Genomic DNA, 20,700 nt, shown 5'->3' on the forward strand with positions numbered 1-20,700 from the left:
TTGACCCTCTTGTCCCAAACATTCCTCAGATACTACAATACTTAATTGAGATGCTGGACAAAGGACTATCCTTCTCATCCATTAAGATCCATGCTTCTGCCATCTCGGCTCATTACAACACAGATCCTCCTATTTTTTTCTCATCCATTGCTAAAGCAGTACCTCAGAGGGGCTAAAAACATAAGACCGCCTCGGAGAGCACCAACACCTACTTGGGACCTCAATTTTGTCTTGGAAAAGCACACTTTACCTCCTTTTGAGCCAGCCAATTCAGCAGAATTAAAATATATATCATGGAAAACTGCTCTGCTACTGGCAATAACCTCAGCACGAAGAGTCTCAGAACTACAGGCACTAATGGCAGTGGAGCCTTTCCTCATTTTCCACCAAGACAGGGTTTCCTTAAGAACAAACCCTTCCTTTATGCCTAAGGTGGTATCTTGTGTGGCTGTTAACCAAACTATTCACTTACCAACATTTTATCCAAATCCTCAGAATAAAGGGGAGAAACTTCTGCATTCCTTGGACATACACAGGCAATTACACTTCTACTTGGACAAAACAAAAGCTTTCAGAAAAACTGAACAATTGTTTGTATCTTATGCTGCAGGATCACATGGAAAGGCTATTTCAAAGCAGATAGGACACTGTATCTGGTTCTGCTACACACAGCATGGGAAACCTGTATCATCTAACATTAGACCAGATTCCACCAGGGCAACTGCTACTTCTACTGCCTTCCTTAGAGGAGTACTTACCAAAGACATTTTGGAAGCTGCAACTTTGAGTACAGTGCACACCTTTACCAAGCATTACCACTTGCCTCTTTACTCTAGATCCAGAGCTGGCTTTGCCACTGCAGTGCTGCAGGACCTCATAGCCACTCCAAATCCTCTATAGAACCAGCCACCCTGACTCCGCTTTGGGATTCACCCCAAGTGTAATGACTGCAGCAGTGAAACACTATGAACATAGTACAGTTTTGTACCTACCATAAATGTAGATGTTCGAGTGTCTTCACTGCTGCAGTCCTGTTTACCCATCCACCATCCCCTCTTTCTTAGCTGGGTCTTATCTATAACTTTCTACACTATACTACCTATGTGGTGTATTTGCTGGTTAATGAATGTTTTGTTTTTACCTTATTGTATGTTTTGTAAGCAATATGTATTGCCTATCTTTGGGGGCACCTGACATCTGGGGCAAGAAAAACTGAAGAAAATGTTGTCTGCTGCTTTTTATATACCCCTGACGCACTGACGTCAGGGAGGAGGCAACAGCAACCGACGCCGGACCAAGACTTTGGAACTCTGGCCGACTGCAGGACCGCCTGACGGCAGGATAACCCAAGTGTAATGACTGCAGCAGTGAAGACACTCGAACATCTACATTTATGGTAGGTACAAAACTGTACTTTTTGCAGCCGAGACCTCCTCGTAAACAGGTTGCTCCTTCCTGGATCTTACTTTCTACTGGAAAAGTTAACCATGTATCCATTTCGAACCTCTTCATCAGTCGGACTTGAGGTTTATTACTGGAAAAACTGCTCGTTGCTACCTCTTGTGATGAGTGGACCCTAGGTGGTCTTCCATAGAAATGCCAAAGATTATTTTAGAGCTTACTTTGAATCAAGTCATCACTCTCCTAGTATTCTCTCCAGAGATTCGGGACCAGAGGGAAAGGATTCGACATACTTTGAATTTGTAAAGGCAGGTACTATCTTGACAGAAGTAGGTAGTTTAGAAAAGCTAATCTGCTATTTGTTTCTTGTGTTACAAACTGTCCATTCTTCTTGTTATCGAAGGAAACTCCTTTCCAGATGGCTGTCCTCATCTGCTACCTTTTGTCCCCACTATGCTAAACTAGTTCCAAGCAGTGTAATGGCTCATTCTGCTGGAACCTTGGATGTTCTTCATGTTTCACTGTTGCAGTCATTATATTTGGGTAATCTGCTGGCAGGTTGCCCTCAGTTGGCCTGAATAACAAAGTCTTGGGTCCTGTGTCGGTTGCGGTCTCCTCTTCCATGACGTCAGGTCATCAGGGGTATAAAACATGCAGCCGACGCCATTTAAATCTGTCTTTCTTGCTGCGCTGTGCCCAAAGCAGAAGCAGTTTGCAAGTGCCGGTCTGCCGACTCCTGAAATTTTCGCATTCGACTTTCAGAACCAAAGTCTTCAATTAAAGCTAAGTATCCCGTTGGGGAACTTTTTCTTGCTCCTTACCAATGTAATTGCATTACTTGTGGGAAGCAAATACCTCATAAGGATTTTAATTTGTACTGTATTCCTTGCCTAGGCTCAGATCATAACGTGCCTTGTTGTCGGTTTTGTGCTAGATTTAACCAACGCACTATTAAGCGTCAGTATATTTTTGCTTCAAAATATTTTGGATCCAGATTTAATTACCCTGAAATGTCGTCCGTTAGCAATCTGACTACGGGAGTTCACAAAAAACGCAAAGAAAGACAGACACAGACCATCAAAGTCCAAAACCGACGAAGCTTCTCCTAAGCCAATCGCCAGTTCACCAGTACTCAGGTGTTTTCGCAGCCCCTGATACCTGCTACTTTTGAGTCGCAGGCCTCTACCGAGACCCATGCGAAGTCCGGTATGCCGCGAGATTCTCAAGAGTATTGTACCCACGGATGTGTCTCCCTCAGATGGGTCCGGAGCCACTGAGCAGGCACCGGCTTTTGAGGGTGTTTTCAGGCCTCAACATTTCTATATAAAACAGACGCCAGCTTCAAATACAAAAACGACTTCAAAAAACCGACGCATGAGCCAGTGCTCAGACCCCCATGCCTGAAAAACAGGGGAGCAAGAGAGGCCTAGGCAAGACGCTGATTATGAATCTTCAGATCAGGTTTCTGTTTCTTCTGATCAGGAATTTTCTATACCATCCCATGAGGATTCAGATGCAGAAGAATCCATCCCATCTGCATCTCCTCCTGAGGATTATTCTTTTGGAGAAACCTTGCATACTTTAAGGGAACATTTTCATTGGGAGAGTCAGGATTTCTCTGAATAAGAAAAAAGGGTTAGGGATTTCCTTCTTCCTCAGCATAGGCCTTTGGCTATACCTCCTGTATTAGACATTGTTGATGATGTGCTTTCGGAATCGAGCATGGCTCCTGATTCCCTACCTGTGGCTCCTAGAAAGCCAGACTGATATTACAGGGTTTCTGACTCCCACAAATTTTTATTCAAAAATCCTGCTGCTGATCCTGAAACTATCTCACAGGGTCCCAAAGGTGTAAAGGCCTCTACAGTCATAAATCCTACCCCCTCTGATGGAGATTCTAGGGCGCTGGATAGATGGGGAAAGAAGGTTTATACGTTGCAACCTTGGCAATTAGGGCCTTAAACTGCCAGTTTCATGTGCTTAAATAGCAACAGCATGTAATGGGCTTATTGAAACAGAAAATTATGTTGATTGCTGATTGTGTGGAAAATAAAGAATTACAGGAATTATTGCATGCAGCAGAACAGGTTGGAAAGCATACTTTGCAATGTGGTTTTGATTCCTTGGAGGCCTCTTGCAGGGCCGCGTTACTGTATCTGTGATTAGAAGGCATGCCTGGCTCAAGGAGCAAAATCTGCCTGATCATGTTAAGGCTAAATTGTTGGATGCACCTTTACAGCATGATGCTTTGTTTGGTAAGGCAGAAAAGGTTTTAAAGAAAATGGAAGACGAAGCTAAATCTATGCAAACTGTAAAAGATTTCTTACAAGTGCAGCCACCCAGATTCAGTAGGCACTGGCCTACTAAAAATTGGTCCTTTCCTGTGTCCAGCAGAGCCTCACAAGGCACATCCAGGCACTCAAAAGACTCTAGATACCAATCACAGGTTCCTTACAGGTCAAAGCAATGGGGTGCCTCTACCTCCAAATATGGAGGAAACCAAGCACAACTCTACAGTAAGCAGTCTCAATGACTTCCCTCTACCATCACCAAGCACTTATCTTTTGGCAGCCCCCTTGGGGGGAAAATTACTTCATGCTCAAAATTGGCAGTTAATTACCCAGGACAAGTGGGTATTAAACATAGTATCCCAGGGGTACAGATTTCATCTCCATACTTTGCCAATACCAAACGGCTGGCCAGATCTGTCACAAAATCAATGGGCTGAGGCTCAAACAAGTTACATCCCTCATGGATAATGGGGGCTATTCAACCAGTACCAGAACAGGAAAAAGGACAAGGGTTTTATTCATGACTGTTCCTGGTACCCAGAAAAGACAATGCCTGGTATCCAATACTGGACTTTTTGAACACGTTCTTGGACATCCCAAAATTCAAAATGATGACTTTACAACAGCTACTGCCTATGCTGGGCAAGAACGCTTAGTTAGTGACTCTAGACTTGAGGCATACCTGCATATCCCAATAAGGAAATTGTGCAGAAGATACCTCCGCTTCAAGGCAGGTTTTATGCATTACCAATTCTCTGCACTGCCCTTTGGCTTATCTACTGCGCCCAGGGTCTTTACAAAGTGCCTGGCACCAGTAATTGCATTTTGCAGACAAAGAAGCATCCAAATCTATCCTTACTTGGACGACTGCCTCATTCAAGCAGAAAACAGGGACATTCTTCTTCAACATCTGGCGTTTGTAAAAAGGCTTCTAATATACCTAGGGTACACAATAAACGAAAATAAATCACAACTGGTACCTTCTCAAAAAATTACATTCCTGGGTGCAAGCTTGAATACAACTGCCCAGATGGCTTACGCCAGACAAACAAAGGCAACTGACTATATACTTCAAACAGATGGCAACAAAAACCTAGTTATCTGCAAGACAAATTCGGCAGGCTTTTGGGTTCATGGCATCCTGCATTCTACGAATTCCATATGCAAGACTGCATATGAGGAAACTTCAATGGTATCTAAACAATTTATGGAGTCAACATTGTCACAGTCTGGAAACAATGATTCCTCTCATTCCCTGCCTACAACAGGAGTTTCTTTGGTGGGCAGAGACATGTCATCAGAACAAGTGGCTGTCTTTCACTGTACCCCCTGCCACCCAAACCCTAACTACAGACGCATCAGGCTATGCTTGGGGGGGGCCCACCTGGCGGGGAGATGCATTCAGGGCATATGGAGCCCAAAACAAATGCATCTGCACATCAACCAGAAAGAGATGCTAGCTGTTCAGAGTGCCCTGACAGCCTTCAAGGACTTGCTTCATCCAGGACAACTACTGATAAAAGACTGACAACACCACAGTTATGTGGCACATAAACGAGCAGGGGGGTACACATTCTTACCCCCTTTGCAGACTAGCCATGGCATTGTGGGACACCGCCTTGACTTACCAAGTACATCTTCAAGCTCAATTTCTGCCAGGAAAACAAAATACTCTGGCAGACAACCTAAGCAGAAATCTTATGGACCCTCACGAGTGGAAACTGGATCCACAAGTCTTCAGCATGATAACACAGAAATGAGGGAGCCCAGACATATTTGCCTCTCCCCAAAATTACCAACTGGACAAATTCTGCACAAGGACTTATCACAGGCGAGCATGGAAAGTGGATGCCCTATCCTTCAGTTGGAAAAACCTATCAGTCTATGCCTTTCCTCCTCTGCCTCTTCTCCCCAAGGTCTTACTAAAGGTCGGAGAGGAAAAAAACAAAAATGATCCTAATTGCCCCAGACTGGCCTCACCAGCACTGGTACCCAATTCTAAGGAATATGTCTCAACTCCGTCCTTGGTACTTGCCTCAAATACCTCATCTACTGTCTCAGCAGAGCAATCAAATTCTGCACACTCAAGCTCCAAACTCTGAATCTGGCAGCATGGCTGATCATGTGATTATTCAAACACCTCTCAGTAAATCTGTGCTGGATGTCATTTTGGAAGCCAGAAGGCCTAGTACTAGAAAATCTTATTCTGATAAATGGAAGAGATTCTGTGCTTGGAACCGAGCTCAAGGAACGGACACAGCAAAACCAAATATTCCTCCGATTTTCAAAACTTGACGACTGAGATGCTTGACAAGGGACTATCTTTTTCTTCAATAAAAATCCATGCCTCTGCCATCTCGGCTCATTACAACACGGAGCCTCCCATCTGTTCTCATCCTCTGCTAAAACAGTATCTTCGAGGGGCCAAAAATTTAAGGCCTCCCAGAAGATCACCAACTCCTGCATGGGACCTCAATTTTGTGCTGGAAAAACTCACTCTGCCTCCTTTTGAACCAGCAGCTACTGCGGATATAAAGTTTTTATCTTGGAAAACTTCAGCAAGAAGGGTTTCAGAACTACAGGCCCTCATGGCTGCGGAGCCTTTTTTTTTTTTTTTACATTTTACCCTGACAGGGTGTCCCTCAGGACCAATCCTTCCTTTATGCCTAAGGTAGTATCCAGTGTGGCTCTTAACCAAACTATTCACCTGCCAACATTTTACCCAAATCCGCAGAACAAGGGGGAGCAGATTCTGCATGCATTGGACGTACACAGACAACTAAGATTCTACTTAAACAGGACCAAATCTCTAAGATAGTCTGAGCAACTACTGGTGGCATTTGCTGCAGGATTAGAGGGGAAGGCTATATCAAAGCAGACTATTTCTAAGTGGATAAGCCACTGCATTCATTTCTGCTACTTGCATTATGGTAAACCAGTGCCCAAGGGAATCGGGTCACATTCCACCAGGGCTCCGTCTACCTCAGCAGGCTTTCTCAGAGGAATTCCAGCCAAAGACCCCCAAGCATAGCATTCTAAAAGCTGCTACTTGGAGCTCTGTTCATACTTTTACAAAGCATTATCATTTGCCTCTCTTCTCTAAGTCCAGGGCAGGCTTTGCCACTGCAGTTCTGCAGGGCCTTATAGCCGCTCCTAATGCTGTTTAGTTCCATCCTCCCATCCATAGCTTTGGATGTACACAACTGTACTCTTCTTTGATAGCATTTTGGAAGGTGGTGGACTCAAAGTATTGTAGAGGCAGCTATATACTCTGTACATCCCTTTTACAAGGAATTACAAAACAAAGACAGCATCCTGGACTGGATCCTTACTAATCCTGACCAGTACTCAGCAGGTACTCACCCAGAGGACATGAGTGATCACTTACTCACCTATGTTATCAAATTCAAGAAAATCACCCCCCTTCTTACAACCATAAAAAAAATCAGGAACAATAATAAATTCAACGCCTCCATTTTTCAAACTGAACTTAAAGCCCACAACTGGACAATACTCAAGTCTCTTCCTCTTGAAGAGGCAGTTATTTACTTCAACACCACCTTCCTCAAGATTCTAGATTCCCATGCTCCAATACGGTCCATTAGAACTAAAACCAAAACCGCACCATGGCTCTCTAAGGAAACAAAATCCAAAATCCTATCTAGAAACAAGATGTGGGCCACATGGTGTACCTCTAAAGACCCACACTCCCACCAAACCTTCCGGCAACTTAGAAATGAAACTAAAAGAATGATCTTAAATGATAAAAAAAAAACCCTTCTTCCTCCACCTCCAACATAAACACGTTAATAATCCACAAAAATTCTGGGCAGGCTTAAACAAGCTCCTGCACCCAGGCCAGGCAACCACCCCCACTCCAACAACTTGCAAACAACAGTGCCCTGTAAACATTGCTAACACATTCAATAGTTTCTTCACAGAAACTATGCAATCCCTGGCCACACAATTCAAACAAACAACCAGCCCACTCCACTACCCATACCAGCAGAATACTATAACTACATCAGATCATCTATTTACCTTCGATCCAGTACCCATATCCTCTATAACATCTCTTCTTAAAAAACTAAAACCCACTAAGCTAGCAGCTGACCTTCTCCCAGCTGAGTTTCTGCAAAAAGCAGCTGAGGCAATTTCTTATCCCATCTCCATAATCATAAACCGTACCCGGTCAGAAGCCTTCATCCCCTCCATATGGAAAATGTCCCACATTATTCCTCTCCATAAAGGTGGTAGCTCACTAGAGCTAACCAACTACAGACCTATAGCTATACTCTCACCCCTGGCCAAAATTATGGAAAAGTGTGTCCACAAACAACTGATGGAACACCTCACCAAAAATAAAATTCTAGCCAACTCCCAACATGGCTTCAGGCCAAATCACAGTACCACATCAGCCCTACTATCCTTTTCTAATACCATCAATAACTTCAGAAACAATAATAAACTATCATCTGCTCTTTTCTTAGACCTCTCAAGGCCTTTGATATGGTGAACCACATTCAACTCCTCCATACATTAAAAAAACTATCACTCAGCAATTCCACGCTGAAATGGTTCCAATCCTACCTGTCCAATAGGCAACAGGCTGTTCTATGGCAGGACAAATTATCCACATGCCTACCTGTTACACTTGGAGTTCCCCAAGGATCTATTCTTGGCCCTCTTCTCTTCACCATCTTTGTTAATGACCTGCCCACAATCATCCCCCATGCCACATACATTCAATATGCAGATGATTCGACTATCATCAGCACTGCCTCCAACCTGGCAGACCTCACTGCTTCAAACCAAGACACCTTCAACCTGATAGAAAAATGGTTCTCAAGTCGTCAACTAGTTCTCAACCCCAACAAAACAAAACTACTTACTTTCTCACCCACTAACAAGACTCTCTCCCCCACCTTCTCTATTACATCCTCCAATGGAATCACTATATCACCAGAAGCTCACACAAAGCTATTAGGTGTTACCATTGATAACTCCCTTAAATTTGACACCCATTTCAATCTAACCGTCAATAAAAAGCTTGGCGCTCTCTATAAAGTAAAACACTTTCTCACTCCTCACGCTAAAATTACAATTGCCAGCACACACCTACTATCGACTCTTTTCTATGCCTCCCCCCTTTTTACAAACCTAAACAAGACAACCCTTAAACTTGCTTCTTGTTACAATCACATAGCTAGATTTGCCACAAATTACACCTTTAGAATGCACCACTGCACTAACTTGAAGCAACTAGGGTGGTTAGAGTTTTCCAGCCAACTCCATTTCAACCAACTCAAAACGGCTCACCAGATACTGTATCACCCAGAGAAAACACCAGCTCTGAAAAACATCATTCACCCCTATATTAACCTGCAATCTTTACGCTCCTCCAATAAGATCTTAGCTCAAACTACCAAAGCCAGTAATTCTGCTGGGGATTCTCTATTCTCAAACTTTGTAGGTAAAATGCGACCATGCTCACCTCAGAACCTTCACTCCTACAATTCAAAAAAAAGCTTAAACCCCATCTCAATACTCTCTGGCAATGTCCCTGTTCCAAACCTGATTAACCACTATCATTTACCCTTCTCTTACCTCACTATCCTTAACCGCTTTTTAACAAGGCGCCTCGCCTTTGTAACTGACCTATGTTTTTTTTAATATGCTGCTATGTGATGTATCTTTATATTTTATTTAGAACTCAACTATCTTCCTTTTTTGCATTAACAATGTTCATATGTCTGTTATGTACCTGGAGCTTTTCTCCCCGGGCCTCCGCTGAAAATGGACATGTATCCAGTCGGACTCTCCCGGTTAACAAATGTAAAATAAATAAATAAAAATAAAATTCTACCCAAATGTAATGACTGCAACAGTGAAACATAAAGAACATAGTACAGATGTCCTTCATGGATGCATCTGCAGTCATAACAAGTGGGTTGTCCTGTCGTCAGGCAGCCCTGCAGTCGGCCGGATTCCAAAGTCTGGGTCCGGCTTCGGCTGATGTCGCACTCCACCCGACGTCATCTCTGTTGGTCTTCGGGTATATAAGCATCAGCCGACGCCATTTTCCCCAGTCTTTCTTGCCGTGGCGCAAGCAGAAGCTGTTCGCAAGTGCCGGTCGGTCGGATCCAGAGATTACTTCTACCGAATACTACTTCAAGACTTCTAAAGCTAAGTACCCGTTGGGGACTCTTTCTTGCCTCAGCCGATGTCAGAAAAAGTTAACAATTGTTTAACCTGTGGGAAACAAATACCTCATAAAGATTTCCACTCTTACTGTCTGCCTTGTTTAGGCCCAGCCCACGACGTAGCAGCCTGTTCGCCTGTGCCTCTTTCAACCGACGAACGCTTAGGCGCCGGTCGGAGTTTGCAGAACAGTTTTTCGGTTCTGATTTTGCGTACATTATGCCGCCGGATCCTCCGACTACCCAATCTACCAAAACGCAAAGATAAAGACCGACACTCGCGGTCCGCGGTTTCGCCGAAACCACGGTAAAGCAAACGCGAGTGTCTCGGTTTCGCCGAAACCGAGAAAACTGATCAAAGTACAGCTGAACCTATTCTTACAACTGAGGCCCCTGCTACAACTCTTGAATCGACCTCAGAAATTTTACCCACTACGGTGGTCGACTTATCAGACACCATCCCCTTGGATGTCTCTACCCCAGCACGTGGTGCTGCTAGGCCTCCAGCAGCCATGTCCATTAAGGCCTTCGCCAGGGCTAAAGCAGCCAAGACTACTAAAACAGTGCCTGTTAAACCCGCCACATCCAGGCCCTCTTCTAGTTCTCAAATGCTTTCTTTGGCAGAAGATTTAATTTCTTTAATTAGAGGATCTCAATCTCACCCAGACAGGGCCTCTCAGCCCCAGAGAAGAGACCTAGGGCAGAGCCCCTGAGCCAGTGTCTTCTGATGATTCTGCTGATGAATCAGACATAACTGACCAGCCAGAGGCTCCCTTCTCCAATTTTGAAGATTCTGATGCTGAAGAATCCATTCCAGCTGCTTCTCCATCCAGAAGAATTCTCCTTTGGGGAAACCTTGCATGCCATGCGAGAACAGTCCCAATGGCAGCAACAGGATTTTTCAGACTCCAGCAAAAGACTTAGGACCTTTCTGCACCTCCCACAGCACAGGCCCTTAGCTATACCTCCTGTTCTCTCTGTGGTGGATGATGCTTTCAATGATGTTTGCTCCGCTCCAGATTCCTTACCCCCAGCCCCTGCCAAACCAGACAGATTTTACAGGGTGCCAGATACTCATCACCACCTTTACAAGGCCCCACTTGCAGACCCAGAAACTATATCCCAGGGTCCCAAGGCAGTAGCCGACCACAGCTAAAACCCTATTCCTTCTGAAAGGGAAGCAAGGTCATTAGACAGATGGGGTAAAAGGTCTACACTTCAGCTACTCTCTCAGCTAGAGCTTTAAACTGTCAGTTTCACATGATACAATACCAAGAGTTTATGCTTGATCAGTTAACTAAAAACTAACCACTGATGAATCTCTTGATAAGAAATATGTATTAGAGATGGTAAATAACATACAACAGGTTAGCAACCATTCCTTAAAATGTGGCTATGATGCACTGGAGGCTTCATTTAGATCAGCCATGACAGGCACAGTGATAAGAAGGCATGCATGGCTAAAGGAACAAGCTTTACCGGATCATGTTAAAGCTAAGTTGCTAGATGCTCCTATGGACAAGACAAGTTTGTTTGGTACACCTGCCCAGCAGGTTATGAAGAAAATGGAAGAGAAGGCAAAATCTGTTCAAACTGTTAAAGATTTCTTGCAGGTTCAACCCCCAAGGTTTAGCAGGAACTGGCCTGCCAAAATTGGTCCTTTCCTGACTCCACAAAATTTCAAAGGGGCAGGAATAGACGTTCCAGAGGCAGAAACCAATCCAGAGGAGGTGCCTACAGAGGACGACAGTGGCAAGGTAACAACAGAGGCACAGACACAGCCACTGCTACTACATCAGCACAACCACAGTGACTTAATCCTAAATCCGCCTACCAGGGAACAAATAGCAGCCCCTCTAGGCGGAAAGTTAACCTTATTTTCAAAGAACTGGCACTACATAACAAAAGACAAGTGGATTTTACAAACCATAGATCAAGGTTACCGGTTTCACTTCCACACTTTACCAGTCAAAAGAGGAATGCCAAATCTACCTCCAAATCAAAAAACAGAGGCTCTACGCCAGATAATGGAGTTAGCAAACATGAGAGCTGTGGAAAGAGTGCCAACAGCAGAACAAGGAAAGGGGTTCTATTCCAGACTATTCCTAGTTCCAAGAAAGGAAAGAAGTTGGAGACCAATTCTCGACCTGTCCACCTTAAATACATACATCATTGTCCCAAAATTCAAAATGCTGACCCTACAGCAACTTCTTCCCATGCTGGGCAAGGAGTCTTGGCTGGTAACTCTAGATCTCAAGGAGGCATACCTGCACGTCCCCATTCGACCAATCTGCAGAAGATACCTCAGATTTCTTGCAGGATCAGAGCACTATCAATTCTCAGCATTGCCCTTTGGCTTATCTACTGCCCAGAGTATTCACAAAATGCCTGGCATCAGTAATCGCCCATTGCAGACTACAGGAATTCAAATTTACCCATACCTGGACGACTGCCTGCTACAAGGGGACGACAAAAGCAAGCTGACAACAGATTTACAAAGGGTCATTTACTTGCTACAAGGACTGGGATACACAGTCAATTTACAAAAGTCAAGGCTGATACCATCCCAAACAAGGACATTCTTGGGCTGAATTGGACACAGTACAACAAATGGCATTCCTGACTACAGAAAACAAAAAGAACTTCCTCTTTACTTCTTGGCACTAACAAAACTGAACAAGTTAACAGCAAGAAAAGTTCTGCAGGCCTTGGGCTTCATGGCATCATGCATAATCTTGGTCCCATTTGCCAGACTACATATGAGGAAACTACAGTGGTACCTAAAGAATTTATGGTCCCAACACAGACACAGTCTAGAAACAGAAATCCCACTAATTCCATGCTTAAAACAGGAGTTCCTATGGTGGGCTCAGGCATGCCAGTCAAACCCAGGCCTACCCTTTCGCAGAGGTCAACCAAGCCAGACCATCACAACAGACGCTTCAGACCTAGGATGGGGGGCCCACATGCTGGACAAATGCGTGCAAGGATTGTGGACACAGGATCAACTTCACCTGCACATCAATCTAAAAGAAATGCTGGCAGTAAAACTGGCAATCCAAAAGTTCAAACCATTTCTCAGAGGGCCAGTTGATGATAAGGACAGACAACACCACAGTCATGTGGTACATCAACAAACAGGGAGGCACTCATTCATACCCCCTATGCAGAATGACCTTGGAGCTGTGGACCCTGGCACTCAGCTACAACATTCAGTTACAGGCAATATTTGTACCGGGAAAGACAATACTCTAGCAGACATATTAAGCAGAACCACTTCGGATGCCCACGAATGGAAGCTGCACCCGGACATCTTCAAGACCATCTCAAAGAAATGGGGAATGCCACAGATAGACCTATTCGCATCACCTCTCAATCACCAGCTCAAAAATTCTGCACAAGGACATTCCACCCACTAGCATGGAAAGTGGACTCACTCTCCTTCAACTGGAAAGGCCTAACAGCATATGCATTCCCACCTCTTCCTTTGATACACAAGGTACTACTAAAAATCAAGGAAGAACGTCCAAGGATAATCCTGATAGCTCCAAACTGGCCAAGACAACACTGGTACCCACTACTGAAGAGCATGTCTCGAACAATATGTGGCCAATACCCTGATGCCTTTGATGTTAACTCAGAACAACTACAACATCATACATCCAAACCTAAAACGCTGCAACTGACTGCATGGAACATCACATAGCAGCAGCTAATCCAGAACTTTCCCAAAGAGTTAAAGACATTATTCTTGAAGCACGCAGACCTTCAACAAGAAGGAACTATGCTGGAAAATGGAAAAGGTTTGTCATTTGGAGTACGGAAAGAGGAAAAGATGTGTCAAACATAGATATGCCTAACATTCTGGAGTATCTGGCGAACTTCTTCATTCAGGCCTGTCCTACTCCTCCATCAAGATACATGCATCAGCTATTTCAGCAGAATACAGCTTTGATCCACCTGTTTTTCGCACCCTTTGCTCAGGCAGTTCCTCAGAGGAATCAAGAATGTAAAACCTCCAAGGAAACCACCATTACCAGCTTGGGATTTGAACTTTGTGCTAGAAAAGTTGACACTATCACCCTTTGAACCAGCAGCAACAGCAGACCTACAACACCTGTCATGGAAAACTGCTTTCCTACTAGCAATTACTTCAGCAAGGAGGGTTTCAGAACTACAGGCCTTAATGGCAGTGCAACCCTTCCTAATCTTCCACCAAGACAGAGTGTCCATGAGGACTAATCCTACATTTATGCCCAAGGTGGTATCCAGAGTGTCTTTAAACCAGGCAATCCACCTACCTACCTTCTTTCCCAACCCACAAAACAGAGGGAAAGAATACTGCATACCTTGGATGTACATAGACAGCTACGCTACTACTTGGACAGAACAAAAATAGCAGAAAGACTGACCAATTTTTTGTAGCCTATGCAACAGGAAGGGAAGGAAAAGCTATTTCCAAACAGACAATCTCCAAATGGATAGGAAATTGCATACGATACTGTTACTCCTTCCATGGAAAACCAATTCCACAGAACATAAGACCTCATTCTACAAGGGCAACAGCCACTACCACAGCCTTCTAACGAGGAGTGGCAACCAAAGACATTATTGAGGCGGCTACTTGGACCTCCGTGCATACATTTGCCAAGCATTATAATTTGCCTCTATATTCCAGATCCCGAAAGCAGGGTTTGCCACTGCTGTACTGCAAGGGATCCTAAACACACCATAATCTACTTTTATCCTCCTCCCTAGTTGGCTATGGTATTCTACCCACTTGTTATGACTGCAGATGCATCCATGAAGGACATAGTACAGTTTTGTACCTACCATAAATGTAGATGTCCGAACTGGATAGCATCTGCAGTCAGGATTACCCTCCCTCCTTCCCCTCTGTAGTACTCCTAGGGTGTTTACCCTCCTAATAGCTAGCTGTTGGGGAGTCTTTATGGTGTATTTGTTTGTATATATGTACATATATGCTTATTGTTGTGTTTACCTCTATCTATTTGGAAACATTGGCATCTATCCAAATTTTAGCCTGCAAGAGGGCTACTGGCATCTGGGGCAAGAAACACTGAGGAAAATGGCGTCGGCTGATGCTTATATACCCGAAGACCAACAGAGATGACGTCGGGTGGAGTGCGACATCAGCCGAAGCCGGACCCGGACTTTGGAATCCGGCCGACTGCAGGGCTGCCTGACGACAGGACAACCCACTTGTTATGACTGCAGATGCTATCCAGTTCGGACATCTACATTTATGGTAGGTACAAAACTGTACTTTGTGTACACTTAACATAAATGTAGATGTTAGAGCGTATTCACTGTTGCAGTCCGGGTTACCCACCCGCCATCCCCCATTCTATACCTTTTCTTTCCTTCACTATACTCAAAAGCCTTTGTGGTGTATTTGCTTTGAGTTGAAGGTAAATTTAATGTTTCTGAGGTGCATTTATATACATTTACTGTTTAGTTATATATTTTTGCTCCCCATTTGGGGGGCACCTGACATCTGGGGCAAGAAAAACTGATTTAAAATGGCGTCTGCTGCATGTTTTATACCCCTGACGACCTGACGTCATGGAAGAGGAGACAGCAACCGATGCAGGGCCCAAGACTTTTATTCAGGCTGACTTGAGTGCAACCTGCCAGCAGATTACCCAAATGAAATGACTGCACCGGTGAATACACTCTAACATCTACATTTATGGTAAGTGTACACAACTGTACTCTTCTTTGATAGCATATTGGAAGGTGGTGGACTCAAAGTATTGTAGAGGCAGCTATATACTCTGTACATCCCTTTTACAAGGAATTACAAACTGGATTCTTTCTAGATCCAGGACAGGCTTTGGTAAGACCATTCTTCAAAAGCTCCTGGATCATATCCTTCCTCCTTCAAGGTTGGATAGGCTTTAGTAATCCACTTGTTATAGCCTGAAGCTTACTGTATCCAGGGAAATTATACTTACCCATATGGCTTAGTGGTAAATCACCCTGATTAGGGTGTGCAGGGTCTTGGGTTCAAGACTTGCAAGGGCTGATTTATTTGCAAATGAAGCAGTACAGCAATAGTGTAGTGGGCAGAGCATTCGCCTTACGAGCAGTCATTCCCGGTTCGACTCCCACTGCAGTACAGTTCATTTAAGTGATGAACATTTCTGTAGTGTGTTCTGACTAAAGCTCCTCACCCTCCCCTCCTATTGGTGTCTTGACTTTATACCTGCTGGCCTTGCAGTTGCTCTCCTCTACTCTAAATTTGATCTTGGACACTCCTCCCAGTCTAGTGTCATTAGCTCATTCTACCTAATTCAGAGAGAACATCTGAGAAGGCCAACCCACATAGTTTCTTTCCTTCTGTTCCTCCTTTCTAAAAAAAAAAAATAAATTAAAAAAAATTGCCTGAATCTGCTAGTGTTCTGACTGAACTTCTCAAGCATTTTTGAAATAGAGTATATTTTAGTGCATTTATTAAAACTGTATTTGCCTTAGGTTGCACTGCATCCAAATTGTTTGTGTTTTAGCTGCTTTTCTGTATATATAGACTAGGTACTTCTATTGTATTACTACCTCTTGAATCATTTTTCACTTGTGCACTTGCCTTGCTTCATTTAAAAAGTTTGAAATTGCTAATTTTGTAGAGTTGTAATTGCATTTATTGTTTAGGGCTACACACTGAAGTGTGTTATCCTTTTCTGTGTTTATTTACTGTATTATTGCATTGTTTAGTCTATTTTAACCAATAAAAAAAACAAAAACGAAAAAATACTATCTTGTTTGCTCGTTTTCCGCCTTTCCTAGCTAGTATAGTCTAGATCCCAGGCTTTGCTGGTTTCAGGACTTTTTCTGTGTTCAGACCTTGCTGTGGTAGAGGGAAGTCCTACTGCTTACCATTGGGAGTGGTGAGCATTGTACTACCTATCTAACACTAGATGTTAAGTTGTCAATCTCGCCTTCATTCTTGCTGGATGAGTTCGGAGCCGATCCTCGGCTCCGACTCGGCCACTTACTAAAGCTTTAGAGCTGATTTTACCGGCTAGAGGCAACCCTATCTCCCATGATGCAAGGCGATAACTACCCAGATCTCGTTTGCCGCTTTCGCTTGCGAGGTGCATTTTTACCGTCTCCTGGTAAGTTTTCAAATTTTCAGACTTTTAGTCACTTTTCGTTTTAGTCCACTACTGTTATTGTTTTAACTCTTAACGGTTAGATTTTAAACCCTATCTCCTGTTATTGGTTCCCCTTTTCCAGTTATTTATCCCTCCCAGTTAGGCCTTAAGCCTCCCCTTTCCTAATTTTTTGTCAGGGATTCTGTGTGGTGTTTGGGTGTGTTTGTATCCCTGTTTTAGTGTTCCCTCGACACAGTTATGTCGAAGGACACAAAGGTCTCAGGCTTCAAGAAGAGTGACTCGTGCTGTCAGAAAATGTCTCTGACAGACGGTCACACTTCTTGTGTTTACTGCCTGGGACCTCTGCACCTGCAGGACTCTTGCTCTGTCTGCCACGCCTTCAGCCCAAGAGTCCTGCAGGAGCGCAGAAATAAACTAATACTGAGGGGCTTATTAAAGCCTGAGAGCTCCCCTACTAAGTCTGCTCCGGGGAAGCCCTCGAAACCAGTAAAGCCTTCAGCTCCAAGCCCTAAGCCATCGGCTACTGGTTCGCTTTCTGTGACGAGATCGGCTCCGGCCGGAGCTGATCCTTCTGTGTCACAGCTTACAGTATCGGCTCCACCTGGCGCCAATACCGCTAAATCTAGGCACTCACTGTCTGCTCCGGCTGGAGCCGACTTATCCTCGGCTCCTTCAGCTCCACCCATCTTCAGAAAGAGATCAAGATCCCCTTCGTTGGAGTCTATACATTCGGCTCCGAGATAACCCCTGCTCTCGGAGCGGAGCCATCAGAGCCGGTCTTCTCGGTCGTCCAGGCTGTCCGACCACGACCTCGAGAGAGTGGTGAGTAGACTATGAAAGTCACAGGCATTGGCCCAAATGCTCCATAGCCCGTCTTATCAGACGGTAGCTATTACACATCCACCTAACATTCCTCCTTCGACTCTCCTACAGAGCTCGGAGCCGGAGCTCCTCGGAGCCGTGACTGTTGTGGCTTCGGAGCCGATACCTCCCCCTTCGGCTCAGTCGTCATCTGCTCCGATCTCCTCCTTGATGCCGGGCGTCTGGTCTCTCTCGTCTGCTCCGAGGGGGGCGAGTGGCATCGGACCCTTGTCCGACCCCGTTCTCCCTCTCGGAGCTTTGGCGCTGGTGAGCTCAGCCCCGACATCAGCCTCGGAGCCGTCCCTGTCGGTGCGGCCTGGGGTTCCTATCTCTTCGGAGCGGGAGCCTTCTGGCCTCTCTGATGGGGGAGCCTTCGAGGTGATGAGTGTACTAGCCCCAGGGCGTAGTCAACGGTCAGTTCCATCAGCTCCTCCCACTACAGTGCCTGCTGACGTCTCTTCCCACTCTCTTGCTCCCGGACCCAGAGATCCAACGCCTCAGGTTTCCCCACTGGGAATATCTTCCTCTTCTGAGGCTTCTCCTGACCCGTCAGGTGAGCCTCTACGTAAGAGGACATGTAAGAGGAAACATCTAGACTCCCCCTTGTCTATTACATCCGATACTGACTTGGATGAGTCGGAGGGATCCCCAAGGTCCCCCTCTGAGGATGTCTCTTTCTCCGACATCCTTGACCTCCTTAAGCAGAGGGGGAACTGGCCTTCCCTTAATCCTTCCGAGGACAAGTCGGTATACCTGGAGGCGTTCGGGTCTCGACCCTCCACCTCCTGGGTGTCTCCGCCTTTCGATCCTCTTATGGACGTGGTGGCTCGGAAGGCGTTGATGGCCCCGGATTCAGTGGAACCCATTCCTCGGAGGCCTTCTAAATTCATCACGGCCCCACCTGATAGGCAGTTTTTGATAAAAGGTGTCCCGGTTGATGCTATGGTGGTGGCTGCAGCCACCAAGAAGGAACTAGCTGATCCTTCAGTACCTGTCCATCCTCCTAACAAGGATTCCAGGACTATGGATAGGTACGGCAAACGGATATTTTCTTCAGTGACCTTTGCCATGCGGTCGCTGAACTACTTGTCACTTCACCCGCCTTCAAAGAGATGGTCTTAAAGAGTTGGGAGAAGTTTTACAGGATCAGTCAGCTGCTGGGTCCCAGGATAAAATTAACTCACAGCTAGGAATCCTAAACTCCATTGTTAACTCCTCCATGCGGCTCATTTCATATGCAGCCGATGGAGCGAGGCCAGGCACAGGAGTGGCTTTAAGGCGTCAATCCTGGATGCGGCTTTGTAATTTTGCAGACCCCTTCAAGGTTTCCTTCACAAACTCTCCTTTTGATGGTTCGACCTTGTTCGGACCTCAAGTGAAAGACACCTTGACTAGATGCGAACAAGATGGCAAGACTTTCTGCCGTAGGAGTCCGTTTCTCCACCCCTTCAAGACCTTTCCCAAAAGGTCAGAAGGGAGGGAAAATGTGGTTCCGCAAATCTCAAGGAGTCACGCCTGACGCACGAGGTCAGTTTACCCCCAGAGGCAGAGGGGGTAACAACAACAGACGCTGCCCTAGGGGCAGAGGGGGTCCGCAGAATCAGGGTAGCAGGGAGCCTCTCTCTGACAAACCCTTCCAACATCCCTGAGATGTTGCCCGATTGTCCACCTTCGGAGGCAGTCAGGGGAAGATTATCGCTGTACCCAAAAGCCTGGCTTTCCCTTTCTCAAGACAAATGGGTACAGTCTATCCTATCCGAGGGTTACAAAATTCCCTTTATTCAGACCCCAATTCAGCAAAAGGGAACCCTTCCAGACGTTCCTCCCGGTCTAAGGGAACTAGCAGTACCAGAGATATCAAAACTGCTAGCAAAAAGAGCCATCCAGCCAGTCCCAGCAGACCAAATAAGATCCGGAATCTACTCAAGGTTCTTTTTAGTACCAAAAAAGACAGGGGACTGGAGACCAATATTAGATCTCAGCAAACTAAACAAGTCTGTAAAGAAAACAAGATTCCGGATGGTCACGCTTAAGTCCATTCTACCCTTTCTGGGCAAGGACAATTGGATGTGCTCGGTGGACCTTCAGGATGCGTACTATCACATAAAAATTCACAGGCGCTCCAGAAGGTTTCTCCGCTTTCGGCCGGGGGCCAGTCACTTCCAATTCAGAGCCCTGCCGTTTGGACTCGCTACAGCCCCCAGAATGTTCACCAAATGTATGGCAGCGGTTACGGCTCACCTGAGACGTCAAGGATTCCAGGTGTTTCCATATCTAGACGACTGGCTCCTCACTGCCACCACCAGGCATCAACTTCTCCAAGCCAGAGATTACACCATTCACATTTGCAGAGGGCTAGGGAGCTCTATAAATTTCGAAAAATCTGCCTTGTCGCCTTGTCAATCTATTACCTTTATAGGCGCCAAATTGGACACCGTACAGCTTTCAGCAAAGTTAACAGATCAAAGTATCTTGGATATTCAAAACCACATCATGTGCTTCTCCAGAGCGACAAAATTCAGGCCAGATTTGCCCTGAAAGTATTGGGTCTTATGGCGGCCGCCATAACACTTCTTCCCCTTGCCCGCTTTTACATGCGTCTCCTACAGTGGATGCTGTTCGCCCAATGGTCTTTTCAACGACTTCCCATGCGTCACAGGATCATGATAACTCCGATTTGCAAAAGGCATCTGACCTGGTGGATATTGTCCCCTCAAGTCCATCAGGACAGACCCTTTGTTCCTCCCTCCCCGGTCGCCACAGAAACATCGGACGCCTCCCTGATCGGGTGGGGGGGCATTATCAGGGCAG

General features: G+C 45.3%; 1 protein-coding gene across 1 annotated transcript in view; it reads left to right on the forward strand.

Moving 5' to 3' along the window:
- PRPF38B (pre-mRNA processing factor 38B) overlaps positions 1 to 20,700 on the forward strand; it is a 582,581-nt gene that overhangs the window by 120,520 nt on the left and 441,361 nt on the right. The window lies entirely within an intron of this gene.

Source organism: Protopterus annectens, chromosome 10.part0, assembly GCF_019279795.1.
Source record: "Protopterus annectens isolate FY-2018-M chromosome 10.part0, PAN1.0, whole genome shotgun sequence".
NCBI lineage: Eukaryota > Metazoa > Chordata > Ceratodontiformes > Protopteridae > Protopterus > Protopterus annectens.